This window comes from Berghia stephanieae, chromosome 5 (genome assembly GCF_034508935.2).
Source record: "Berghia stephanieae isolate SIO BIC M18660-M18661 chromosome 5, UCSD_Bste_1.3, whole genome shotgun sequence".
In the NCBI taxonomy this organism is placed as follows: Eukaryota; Metazoa; Mollusca; class Gastropoda; order Nudibranchia; family Aeolidiidae; genus Berghia; species Berghia stephanieae.
Window position 1 is genome coordinate 74806628 of NC_088364.1, and position 10008 is coordinate 74816635.

Consider the following 10008-nt stretch of genomic DNA (forward strand, 5'->3'; position numbering starts at 1 on the left):
TGGTTGAGTTGAGTCCTTGAAATGATTCTTTACTTATTCGCATTCTCTCAATCACCGTATTCATGTGTGAAACGAGCACTTGGCCGTTAATTAACAGCATTGTCTTTATCGATAAAAAATAAAATAAAATGGCGAGTGTAATACCACAAGAGCACAGAGCCGCATAATAAAATATAAAAATGGTTTAAAGTCTGAAAATCGAACGCCTCTGAGTGACATCAACAGCATACATTCTTTAGGGCCAATGAAGTTGTTCGTTAATGGTTTTGGCCCGCCAACGCCATGCGAGTGATTAGTACTCAATAAATTCTCCCAATCATTCATTACATGTTGAAATTTACACGTAGCTTTGTGTGTTTGGTATGATCGATCTGGTGGACTGAACCACCAATCTTAGGGACGAATTTGGCCACAGTCACAGTCGTAACGTCACTTCCTTCCGCATGGTAACTTAGTAACACTGGCTCTAAACTATCGGAACAATGGCGGACGCCCGTAAGAAATATTTCTCCGGCGAGCATAAAAGCGTATTCAGAGGGGGGAAAAAAAAAAAAAACATAAATTTGATCATGTTTTGACTTTTACACATTCTGATCACAAGGCATATGAAAAGTTCTAGCCAGCATGAAGAATAAAAAGTAATGATTTTCTTTGTTTAGAACCAAGATGGCCGCCGTTGCCGGGCTGCGTGACATCAGACTATTGAATCCAAATCAACCGGCAGATCATCTGAATTGCACAAACTACAACAACTTTGGATGGATAATTGTAATTGACCTTTTCATCATAGTATTAAGTCGAACTAGCTGGCTTTCCAGTTTGTGAGCATTCATCACTTTGTTTTGACGCATAAAAACTTCAGTTAAATGGGAGCGATCTATATTCGTGTTTTCGTCCAACCAGGTCATCAATCACATGATTTGTTGCTCTCCAACGATTGGTTATTTCTTAACAAATGTGAACACGCTACTTTGTTTACCAAAGATATAAACATATCTCTATTTATGTGTCAAGCTGAATAAAAATGATCAATCGTGATGTTAAATATTTTAAAAGCTGTGAACACTTTTCACTATGTGGGTCTATTGGAGCAAATTTTGAAATGTGACCAATGACCTCGAGCACATGGAAAGTTAATATAGATCATGCCCATTGAACGATGCCGAGCCTTCTTTTTTATATTTAGATCATTGACAGGTCAGCATGCATTCAAGATAACTATGGGCTCGCCTTAATCGCTTGCCTGTCACCTGAAGCGATCCGCCCCACAGATTGAAAATAAATAAATAAATAAATAAATAAATAAATAAATAAATAAATAAATAAATAAATAAATGCATGTCGTAGGTGTGCGGTGTTGCTATGCCCGACTGAGAGCGTAGCCATCGTTAAGGTATAGCCTGACACTGACCGAAAAAAAAATAATTAAAATTACGCCTAATGCCAGTCTTTTACCACAAAAGAAAACAAATCGTGAGTTGTATTCAATAGTTCAACCAATGAAATAATTCGTTTCCTTGAGCTCTACTAACGACAACTCACTAGACGCTACACAAACCTAAAAAATGATGTCAAACTGCGAGTCCTAGAGTGTTCTAGTGTCAGGCTATAATATTTTAACGATGACTACGCTGAGAGGCACGACATGTACTCAAAGTGGCGATGGCTCGCCTCACTCGGATTTGAAGTGTATGTGATATACATTGTCCAATCCTATAGGAAATCCACCCACTAACTAACCAATAAACTAGTCAATCCTTGCTGCCACTGACCCACCAGCACACTTATAAAAACAAACACAAACACACACACATAGACAAACATACATAACAAACTAAAACATTATCATTACACACCGACGTGACTGTCTTCCAACCTTTGACTACAACGCGTATCTTCTTCTAAGTATCTCCTTTAAAAATTGAATATTATAAACTTTTTTTTTTTTAATTCAGGATTACGGAAAGAAAAATCGTCCTCCAAATTCAGATCGATTCAAACGACCCTCACCTTGGCTAAAACTCTCAAACCCAACCTCATCTTGGCAAAAACAGAAGGACGAGTTTTCTGGCCAAATGTTTAAATATGGGCTTTTCCAGAGCTACTAACGGCATACTATACGTGATGATCAATACTGTCGATTTAGTGCAAAAAGTACATCTCAAAAACGACTTATTAAGTTCGTGGGAAAATAAGTGACGCATTCATTGTGAATGGCGTGAAGCGTCATTATGCAATCATACAAAAGTGGTCACACGCTCTTATTGCAAATTATTACACTGACGTGCCCTGACAAAAAAAAAAAAAAAAAAAAAAATTAAAAAACCCAACTCATCTTGACAATTTTGGCCAGAAAACTCGACCTTCAAGTATCGATCAATATTTTTTTTAATTAATTGAAAAGGGGTGAGGGGGGACGGGGGGGGGGGGGGGGGGTCAAAAACTCTAAAAACTTTGAAATCCTAAGCGTCAGAGTCGGAGGGGTTTTGGTTTTCTTTTTGTTTTTCTGGACGTGATATTTGAAGAACGAGTTTTCTGGCCATTTTTAAAATTTTTGAATGTGCTGTTTTAATTGGGATTTATTGTCTTTCTTTTTTCACAGAGCACAGCAGAAATCTGAAAACCGAAGACGGCGTTCTTTCTCGATAGATAGATGAAACCTACTTTTAAAAAAAAGATAAACCAGCGTCCTATCTAACTCAATGATAGCGAGCAAATAAATATTGCGCTTCAGACAGACGTGGGGTGGTCTTTTTGGGACTTACAACTTCCTCTACACTATTCCGATTAATTCATATGTGCTAAACTCTAATTAACACCGGTCCGTCGTTCCAAATCACTTGAGGCAATAATAATATGTAGTAGCAACACAGCAGCATATCGCTCCCACCTTTCAGACTGATTGATGTACGTGGGACATGACACGACCGCCCATCCATGCCATCGTACTGTAACGTAATAATTAACCACCTGCCCCTCTCACAAAAACAACAGCAATCACAACACACTTAAAACTAAACAAGGGTAACTGCTCAGTTACCCAGAGTGGTTCCCCCCCCCCTCAACTGCATTGAGAGGGATCGAATTAGATTCAATCAGTGCTGATGGTGACAAAAAGTGAACAAGTAGGAAAATGTTGAACGATTGCCTTTAAGCCCCATTTTTACTGCACGAAACCCCCACTTTTAGAGCAGTTGAGATGATAGACTATCATTGATACTCTAGCTAACTTCTGGAAAGTGGGAAACTGCACCTGTGTGTTCCACCACACATCAACTCTCTCATTGCTAGCACATTGTATCGAGAAAATGTAATTTTTAAAAGGAGGAAATTCCTCCTCTGGACTCCAAAATCGCGGATTTCCGCGGATCGGAGGAAAACCATCAGCACTGTTTTATAGTCTGATGTCACGTCCACCCAGCAACGAGCAGCTTGGTTCTAAACAAAGAAAATCGGTACTTTTTATTCTTCATGATGGCTAGAACTTTTTCACATGTCATGTGATCAGAATGTATAAAAGTCAAAACTTGATCAGATTTATAATGTTTTTCGCCTCTGGATACACTTTTATGCTCGTCTTAGAAGTATTTCAAAAGGGCGCCCGCCATTGTTCCGACAGTTTAGAACCAGTTACTAAGTTACTATGCGTCTTTACGAGGGAAGTGACATCAAGACTGTTGAAGTCAATAAAAGTAGACTAGACTTTTCAATAGAGGTCCAATGGTCGCGACTGGTCATAAATGGAAATCACAAATGCATCGATGACGACCAAAAAACCCGGAAAGAGATGTCCACTTCCGCTTTGTGCTCCCCGATTCAAACCACAAAAGACTCAAAAGAGTTGAATTTCAAAAGACAAATTATTAAGAGCGTTTGCAGAAAAAAATCAAGATTATGTAAATACGCATTTTACTTCTCTTCTTGGAATCCAACATCCTTATGTTGATAATATCATTAAATTGCACACAGTCGCGACTAGTCGTGCAAGTTCAGTGATCGTCTGAATTGACCAGGCTTTTTTGCTAAAATTATGTCACCCTTCGCCTCAAAACGGTATTAAGTCGGGATTGTTAAGATGTTGAAAATTGAATTTATAGCCAGAAATATCAGACTTGTGTTGAGTTTGTATGTTTTATTGAGGAGAATGGATACCATATTTTAAGGTGTTAATGCCAACAATTTATATTTTTGACCAGTATAACATTTAATTCGTTCCCACATAATACCATTTTGAGATGATGGGTCACAAATGATATTATCTGACAGGTTGTCTACCAGACTTTCATTGGAAATATAATCAGTCTAATCTTATCTATCCTCCCTCGTTTTTTTATTATCATTATTACAAAAACAATTTATAAAAGTGAGCAAAATGTCCACCATCCATCCTAAAGGAAACCCCCCCCCCCCCCCCCCCCCCCGTCTTTTCCGAAGAAAATTGAGATAATCCTCTTGAAAACCATAGTGCAACGATTATGCCGGTGCAACAAAGGTAAAAAAAAAAAATAAAAAGACGTCAGTACAGTAGTTTTGGAGAAATCCAATACTGCTCGACATCGGGGGGGGGGGGGGGGGGGACCTAAAGTAAATGAATGCTATGTCCATTTCCAGTCAGTATGACAGGGAAAATTAATATGGAGAAAAAACTTTTTTCAATGGCTCACTGTGTGAACAAGGGATCGAATACCTGGACTCCATCCTCAACTCCCAACACCAAAAACAAAATAATTCTTATAAACAAAACAAAACTTTAATGTATATTATTATGTGACTTAAGCAATGACCTTCTTCTTCTTTTTTCTTTTTTTTATGCCTTGTCCATCATGCTTTTATTGTTTTGATATTGCTTGATTTGGTCTCGTAATCTTATTGTATTCTGTGTATAAAATGTCTAGTTGGTTTTTAAGGGCTTTGAGGTTTAGACAAAAGGCACGATAGGAATAAGTCTATTATTATTATTATTTATTATTATTAGTTGTTCGTTTATAAGGGTTTCACGGCGCCTCCAACACATTTAGATTATATCAGCGCCAGTAAAAAGGAAGAAAATGGGATAGTAAAAAGGTTCTAGAATTACAATTAAAGCACCCAAGAGAAATTAAGACAAAGAAGAACTGGGAAGAAATAGGGATCAGATGCAGATTCCAAGAGCATACCACCAATGTACTCAGTTTGAGATCACCTATAGTCTCATCTGGACACAAGCACAAAATCCAACAAAGAGGAATACACTCAAATGCTTACATTATATCTTCAAAATAATAAATATAATAAGACATAACAGAGAGATGATTTACAAGGAAAAAAATCATCTCCCAAAACAATAACTATGCATGCAGTTGACTGTTTCCCTCCCAGTCAGGACTCCGGCCAGGGACAGGACAAAACCAAGTAATCTCATTCCAAGACAAAGACAGAAAGCATGTTGGAAAACAGATGTAGGGGGATAGAAGACACAGTAAGTACCTCCCTGCCCACCATGGGAGGTAGGAACCCCACCCAGTTAATTATTATTATCAATTGCAGATGGAATATTATAAAACATAAGGTATTATGATACACTGTACTCACTTTTTAATATTTTCCAGCCTAGCTTCCTCTTGTTTCACATAATCTTTTAAAAGGTCTGCAATATCCTTTTCAGCAAACAAAGCTGTCTAGAGATGTGCATTCGAGGTGAAAAGTTCTGCTCCAACTCTACTTAGAATTTGGATCACAAATAGTGACAACAGTTGAAACTGCATCTTGCAAAAGAATTTCTTGTCCTAGTTGCAATCCTTCTGATCTTGCTCAAGAAGTTATACACCATAAAGAAAAGGCGTCAAGACCTGAATGTGGGATGAAAAAAAAAACAAACCCCCAATGAAATTCGAATATGGATAAAAAAAAATTATTAAAAAACCCCAATGAAATTCAAATATGGATATTGCCCTGCACTAATTATAACAAGCAATAAAAGAATTAATTATATTGTTGATTTAAAAAATTGATTATATCGACAGCTTTGCTTTATATATATATTTAAAAAATCATTTATTATCATTTTAAAAACCTTGCACCATTCTCATGCACCTATGCGGTCTTGTGGTATGGCACTTGTCTTTGGATCGAAAGATTCTGGGTTCACGTCCCTCTCTGAGCGGCACATGATTGAGAAAAGACGATTTACTCACATTCTCTCACAGTACTCAGGTGTAAAATGAGTACCTGGCCGTTAACAGTGTTGTCTCTGTCAGAAATTATATGTAATATTGCCTAACAGAGTCATGTCTCATCCTACTTGTTAAATGTCGCTGTTGGATAGGGACCCCTTGCAAAACGTTTTGAGCACGTTTAGAGGAGATTGCGTTTTGTAAATGCTCAAGTTTTCTACTTCTCCCATATTGGCACGTAAAACACCTACCTCTGAAGTTGTATTGTAAATGGTTTACATTACATTATACGCGACTTTTACGAAAGATGCAAGACAGAAGGTAAATCACAAAACATATAAAAGCACCAAATTATGACCCATCGTCTCAACCTAGAAGCATGTCCGGTTAAACTCGACACGGGGAAGTAAATTATTTTTATTTTAAATAACCAGAAATATGTTGGCTTTTTTTTAAAATTACAAATATAACATCTTAAATACAATAAATAAACTTAAAAAGGATCACGGGAGTGAGATTTCAATATAAAATTGGTAAAAAAAACATTTGCTATATTCCCAAAATATCATTGTGTTGAGTTTTGCTGTTTTGCTTTTAAACAATATTTTCTTGCCCAGTTTCCCTCATATTATAAGTAAATATCCGACACATTTTTCTTTTTAAAAATTATTTTTATATTCTCTGTATGAATGAAGTTTTCACGGGTTTTCCTAAGGTCTATAGCTTTTTATATTTTCTTAACAAAGCAGAAAGTGATTTTGATCCTATATACTTTATTTCGAAACAATGGTTGTGCCGATTTTCACAAGACAGGGATTTTTCTTTGAGGGTATATGATTCCCTCTTTGGCAAAACTTCATATTCTATTTTAACGCCTAATTTTAATAAGAACTATGATACAGAGCTGAGTCCTGATTAAACACAGCCAGAAATAAATGCATGATACATTTAAGTAAATCTCAGGGCTTCTCCGTGATAATCAGTTGAATAAATCGTCTCTTCTTAAAATCCTTGTCCACCCGAAAGATTGGGTATGAGCTTCTCCCATCGCCTTTTCATGAATTTGAGGCATCTTACAGTCGAAGTAGCAATATAAAGCAACAGCATTTGTGGTATAAATTCGTACAATTGAAAAGGATTTTTCAAATTTTGTTTTGGAATTTTTTTGCGGATGAACATCATCTGGAATCAATTAATAAGTATATCGATGTATTGTTTTTTTAAAATTAAAAATCAATCTTGAAAAATTCTGCCACCAAACACCCGGGTTTCACTTCAAACATGACTTTTTCGATTAGCTCTGTTATGTCGTTGTTTATTTGTTTTCAATTTTAACTCTATAAGTTTTTGCTAATTAATTTGAAGATTCTTCGGAATAAAACATTGGATTTCTGTGCAAACAATCAAAATTTTTAAGAGTGAAGACTCCTCTCGTCATATAGCATCCACTATTGTAGACTGTTACAAACGATAATATTTATAATGACATCATAGATTCTTGAGATCGTCTAATCAATATTTTTGCTCAATCATTAATCCTTTTCCGTTCTTTTTAACGCTTAAATTCATAAAGAAGCTGGCTTTATATTTGATTATTATCAAATCAATTCACTCTAATCATGAAGTCAAGCTTGTTTGATATCCATCCATCCTAGCTCAAACTAAGAAAAGTTGGTTGCATTTGTCTCAATTGTCAAAGGTGTGTCCGAATTGGAACCAGGTTGTCCGGATTGGGACATGTGACTAGGGCCCATAAATCAAGCCAAACACCCAAATTTCACAACTACTCTTGGTGTGCGGCCAATACACAAGTCATAATGAGCTGAGAGAGCTATTTTTGGGGTCCGAATTGGAACACTCCAGCCTATTCCAATTTTCAGCTTCTAGTTCTACTGCAACTCATACTTATAATATTATCGTTTTGAGGAGACGGGTCATGATTTCAGTCTTGAGAGTTTTATGATTGAATAAAATCATCACTGTCATGACATTGACAACATTCGTTTTCATTTCATTTAGCATATATGTGCTAAACATAATAGACTTAAAAAGTGGGTATCGATTTGGATGAGACCTGAATTCATACATTTGTACCTATAGCCGAGAGAGTGAAAAAAAAAGCAACATGTCACATTGCTGATACCCGCTGGCTTAGCGCCCCTTTTGCCTAAATGTCCGCTAATTTGATGAAATTATTTCTCTTTAAAATACAACTTTAACAACTTGGCCTCTAAATGTCTGCTCTTAAACTTAAAACTGAAATTCACATATCTTAAAACAGTATTTGTTACTGTGCTTCATGAAATGTGAATAATGATAATAATAATAATAATAATAATAATAATAATAATAATAATAATAATAATAATAATAATAATAATAATAATAATAATAATAATAATAATAATAATAAAATTATTTCAAAATTTAATTAACAAACAGATTAGTTGTTTAATATAGATTGAACTATACATTATAATTAAATAAAATCATTAAAAATACCCCTAAAAATAGCACTTAACCGTGTGGACAACAGATACAACTCAACAATTCACATTTCATGAAGCACAGTAACAAATACTGTTTTAAAATTGGCCTGTTTGTGAAACGACTACCCTAAGCACTGTGGAGCGCAATAATCATTATGAATCAATTCAAATGGTGGGCGTGATATAAATGTTCATAAAAATATTCATATTGCTCTTGATCAAATTCGTCTAAATGCCCGTTTTTTTCTGCTTCCCAACCACCGGGCATTTAGGCGATCACCATTGTACTAATATCATATATTCTTCTTTCGGTGAAAACCATTAGGTATGTAGTTATACAACATGGTGTTACAATGAATTTAGTCTTATTAATATCAGCTCCAAGATCTCCCATTTGCAGCAACACAAAACTTTCTCTTCCAGTTCCATTCTCAGTTAATTTTTAAATCTCTGATTCTTCCAGCTTACAAAAAGTAAAACTAAAGGTGTCCCTGGCACAAATATACAGACAAGGTAGCTCTAATTTTAATAACGTTGCTATTACTATTACAATTTGTTATATTTTATTCTTCTTCACTTGGCTTTAACTTTTAATAGTCTATTCTAGTATATACTAGATATTCTATAGTCCTAGTACTAGTATAGTATAATAGTAATATTAGTATTAGCGTACTAGTAATAGTGTCGTTGTACAGCTAATGCTAAGACTAAGATCTCAAAACAATAAAAATTATCTGATTGAAAAGTTTAGTATCGGATAGTCATCGGTCATCGCATCAAATTGTAGAGTTCCATAAATCAAAATAAAATAAGAATGTCAGGACAAATAGATATTATGATTTTTATACCGAAAAAAAGTTTTGAAACTGAAACTAGCCACCGGTCACTAAAAGACTAACTCGTAGTCTAGTGGCTAAATTTAGAAAAACTATGAGTAAGAGATCAATTGCTTTTATGTACTTATGGGAACAACAAAATAATGTTGAGTGTAAAATTCACTTTTTATACGGCTGAAATACGTCTTAGAACTTGTTAACTCATTATGATGATGAATGTGTTGAATGGACATCCAAATCCAAAGAGAAAATTCAACTAACGCTTACAAAGAAGACCTATTACAGAATGCACACTTTGGCAGTTGTGTACGTGAAGATCTGACTGTGCTCACAATTTCAGGAACAATCTATGGCATCACTGCTCACCACCACATCACACGGGTAAACGAAGCACCTCTCGGAACCTCTCCTTTTCTCCTCTGTTCCTTTCACTGACTGACTGAAAACGAAAAGTCTTTCGACATCGAAGTTCTTTCCCCTTAGCATTCCAAATTGGGTCACACAGTAAGCTTTGACCTATATGTGCCCTGC